The sequence below is a fragment of the Phragmites australis genome, chromosome 5 (genome assembly GCF_958298935.1).
Source record: "Phragmites australis chromosome 5, lpPhrAust1.1, whole genome shotgun sequence".
Lineage (NCBI taxonomy): Eukaryota > Viridiplantae > Streptophyta > Magnoliopsida > Poales > Poaceae > Phragmites > Phragmites australis.
In genome coordinates, this window is record NC_084925.1 from 38,706,011 (window position 1) to 38,710,609 (window position 4,599).

At 42.8% G+C, this 4,599-nt stretch overlaps 1 long non-coding RNA gene across 2 annotated transcripts; it reads right to left on the bottom strand.

Annotated features, from left to right (window-relative positions):
- Nucleotides 1-1,910: 1,910 nt before the first annotated feature.
- On the bottom strand, nt 1,911-3,508 carry LOC133917673 (uncharacterized). Of its 2 annotated transcripts, XR_009909710.1 has the most exons (3): nt 3,415-3,508; nt 2,415-2,886; nt 1,911-2,120 (listed from the first exon to the last, which is right to left on the bottom strand). It is a non-coding gene; the product is annotated as an uncharacterized LOC133917673 (long non-coding RNA). The 2 variants fall into 2 exon arrangements; XR_009909709.1 differs by lacking the exon at nt 3,415-3,508 and having other exon boundaries at nt 2,415-2,970.
- Nucleotides 3,509-4,599: the final 1,091 nt, after the last annotated feature.

The following is a 4,599-nucleotide window of genomic DNA, read 5'->3' on the forward strand; positions in this document are numbered from 1 at the left end:
TTGAAGTATTCTTCTCACCACTTGATCATCTTCGATTGGAGTCAAACCTAACACAATGATCTCGTCAACAAGAATATTCAAACGAGAATACATATCATTAGCACTTTCATGGAGTAATTGCTTGATGCCATTTAGCTTAGTAACAAGCACATGATATTTCTCATTGCGTACATCCTTTATGCCTTCATGTATTTTAATGAGACTAATTTAAATATCATGTGCATTGGTGAGAGAATAAACACGACTAAATGCATCAACATATATAGATGATAAAAGTATACTCTTGTTCAATGCATCTAATTGCCTCTCCTTGTTGGTGATGCGAGGTCTTATCCCTTCCTCGGTGACTCTCCAAACATCCAACCCTCGGGCTTGCAAATAATAAGATATTAGAATTTTCCAACATGAGAAATTTGTGCCATCGAAAAGTGAAGCACTATAGGAATCCATTCTAACCCTGAACGTCACAACTCACTAGGTGGTGAAGCCTAACCAATCATAATGAGACTAAGGCTAAATACCATTTGAATTGACAGAACCTTGTAAAAGGTGTGAAGCTTTAATACAAATTATAGAATTAGATGTGAGCCCTAGCTTTAATATCAATTGAAGGGATCGGTGACATTCTAAGAGGGGGATAAATTAGGACATTTAGAACTATTTTGGCTCTAAAAACAACACAAGATAAACTTATATCAAATTATATCTAAATATGCTATAGGTTTATCTAGTGTGTCTACTCTACCGATCAAAGCGCTTGCAACTTATCTAAGAAGGTATATTGCAAGAATGTAAATGCAAAAATGTAAATAGGCTAGAGAGAGTAAACTCGGCACAAGGATTTTTTCCCGTTGTACCATGACATGAATGCCACCCCTAGTCCATGTTGAAGATCCATAAAAGATATGCTCTCGGTCGGCACCCGGTCACGGCTATTGAGTCATCAAGTCACAAAGACAAGGTCTCCACCCGGATAAGCCACCAAGCCATCAAGGTAAGGTCTCACCACTAGCCTCTCTTTCGGTTCTTTGCCACCGTGATTACTTCGGAGCTTGAGCCACCAAGGCAAGGGTCTCCTCGTCCCTACACAATCGCCTTGCCGCCGCTTCACACCCAGTCGGAGGATCAACAAGCTTGCCAGTGCGTCACCAAGACTCCATGGTGTCGGTACAAGGTTGAATCACTCCTTGATCCACTCTCTAAGCAGCAATCACCGAGCAACACTCTTTAGGCATATAAGCACTAATCACTCATTAATTTTGTGCTTAATCACCTTGGAGAATCACTTTAAGCACTTTAGTGGTTTGGATGTCTTCTCAGGTGTACATAAACTTCGCTGAGCTCTAGCAGTATGCCACACCTTCAAATGACTGAGTATAGGGGTATTTATAATCTCGAACCCGCTCACTAGCTGTTAACCCAACGGCTCAGAAAAATTGTTAACACTGGATGATCCGGCGAGAATAATAGTATTAACACCAGATCATCCGGTGAGTACATTCTCATAAACTAGCCGTTAGAACGTCACTCAAGCCTCTGTGAACACCAGACATTCCAGTGTATACTTCACCTCCATCACTAGATTACCCGGTGATTTATCCTGAGCCATCCGAGTCTTTTCTTCTTCTCTATGTAAATTGTTCCGATGTTAGCATCCGGTGCACACCACTTCATCATTGGACTATCCAGTGAGTTGACTTCAGCCAACCGAGCCAATATAACCCTCTCTAAAAAATAATGTTCCGGTGTACACAGTCTTCATCACTAGATGTAACACCCCGGGGACCAAAACAAGCCCGGAAGGTCACTTAGACCAACCTACAAATCTACCGAAAGCTAAAAGAAAATTTCGGCAGTACCTCCCCTGAAAGTGGAGGTATAACAGGCGACAACAAACCAGACAGAACAGATATAGAATATCACACTAGCAAAAATAAGATCCTAGCAAACGAGGTACAAGCCTCGACCAAACCACTGAACCACCATCAAACTCACTATATATACATTACAGGGCAAAAGACAATATCTGACAGGGCATCAATTTTAGCCCCAAAAAAAAGGGAACGTGCAGGCGACGTGTAGCTACCCATCCCGCAAGCGTTTGACACCTCAAAAGGAACCTGGAAAGAAAGCACGGGTGAGATTCGAAAATCTCAGCAAGTGAAAGGTACTTTGACAAAAAGCTATTTAGCCACAGTTGAATGTGCTAACAATTCTAAATAGAAACTAGTAATGAAACAGACCGTCAACACTAGGAGAAACAATTATGACTAAGCAAGTCCAACGATAACATTAAACATTTTAACATTCGGTTGGTATAAGCCTTCAGAGCCGCATATATATCTATATACAAGCTATGAAGGAAAATAAGATTTGATGCAAATGATTCATTGAATTTCATAAGAAGACATAACCATGCACATGACATGCTCTCCTCACCCTTACCCCTCCTCGGGTAACGTAAGGGTGTGCACCGTACCCCTCCTCGGGTGACATACGGTACTGTACCGGTACGGTCGCGGCCAGAAGACGACGACAAACTTCCAATGCATGAGATGTATATGTATGACGTGCTTCAAGCATAACCAACATAACTTCCGGAATATGCTTGAGACTTCAAAAAAAACATTGCATAAAATAATAATGAACAACTGCAGAATGGCATATCGTACTTACTGCACTTCATAAATCAATCATCGAGTAAACTTCTGGAAAAGTAAACAACATAGTACTCAGCTCAGAATCAGTCATTCAGATTAGATGAATGCACTGCAATTAAAGAATGTAGGCAACCCAATATTAGGTTAAAGCATAGTCATACAATACATTCACTTGCCTTTACCGACGATGAAGCCGGGCGCTAGTCGTGACGTGAGGTCACACCACCTGAACAAACACACCATTAGCACAACGACGCCGCAACGACGAAATAAAAGAGGATGCACGCTAATACGCCAAAACCCAGCGTTCGACAACTGAAGGCTTCAAAGACATTTACCAACTAGCTTGCTAGGCGCCGAGTAAGACCCCCCCCCCCTCTGGCTTAGACAAAGAGCGAAGAATAAGCCACAACGTACGGCTAAACCTCGGCGGACACCGACTCCAAATAGCCAAAAGCACCTAAACCAATTACCGAAAAAGAATAACGTCCACGCCATCGGTACACCTATATTTCGGAAAACTAAACAGAAACTGTATCACAAGAAATGATACACTATTTCCAATTTAGAGTCAAACTAAAATTCTTACTAATTAGACTTCGCTCCGATGAACGAAAAGAAAACTTCGACTCGGATGTCGTATCTTCGAATCAATAATGATTATCAAAAGGAATCAGACTATTGATCACATGAAATAATACGACAGGAATTGATTGATTTGATTCAATTCAACCACAAACGTCCAGGAAATTACCGAGAAATCGCCTTCGAAAGATTGACGACGAATCCGACAAAATTCAGAAATTTCCAACTTTTCCGTCTTTTTTTTTCTCTCTCTTTTTTTTTTCTTCCCCTTTTTTTTTCCTTCTTTTTTCTTTTCTTCTCTTTTCCTTTCTTTTCTCTTTCCTTTTCTTCCTGGCTTCCTTGCTCGGCCGGCTGTTGGCTTGCCTGCTTGCTTCTCTCAGATGCTAGCACAGAGGCAACGGCGGCCGGCTCACTTGCTTGCACGGCAGCACGACGGCGTGCGGCAGCGGCATGCAGGCGCGGCAGCGGCGGCCCGGCGCACGCAGCAGCGGAGCACGGCGGCGAGCGCGGCAGCGGCGCGATACTCAGGCGCGCGACGGCACAGGCGCGTGGCGCAGAGGCGCGGCGACGCGCACGTGGGCGGTAGCACGGCTCAGGCCGGCGGAGACAGCAAGGCATGGCGACGGGGAGAGAGAAAAAGAGAGGGAGAGAGAGAGAGACGCGAGAGAGAAAGAAGCAGAACACGCGAGCGCTCGAAGTATCTGGATGGATCGGGTTGAGGACCGATCCATCCGATACTTATCCTTTTTTATTTTTTTTTTCAAAACAACGAATGGTCTAAATTTATTGGGCTCGCTACGGGTCTCAAAGTGCCTGGAACGGACATATGAATAGCAAAATGGGTTCGTCTCGACAAGATGAACGCAACCACGGTCTCCGATCGGCCATACGAGCAACGGATCAAAAAGTAAAAATTCGATCAAATTCTTTTCATTTTTCCCCCCAAAAATTCGGTATTACACTAGACCATTCGATACATTGAACTTCGTTCTGTCTCTTTGCACTATTTATTTTTCGGTGTGTGCAATACATTGATCACCGGATTATCCGGTGCTTTGATCTTCACCTTCAATGACTGCAAACTTCTCTGGACAAAATGCTCCGATGTGTATTTTCTCTAATCACCGGACCTTCTAGTGAGGTCTTGATGTCTGTCTCATTTGTCAAATATGCTCCAGTGAGTTCAACGCCAAGAGCACCAAACCATCTGGTGAGTTCATTTCTCCTGAGACTTCTCCAATTCAATTATACTTTATCTTAGCTGTGATGGTTTTTTCATGTATTACATCTATAAGACCTATTAACGTAAATTTTTGATAAATATATTAGTAACATAAATTATATTATAATTAAT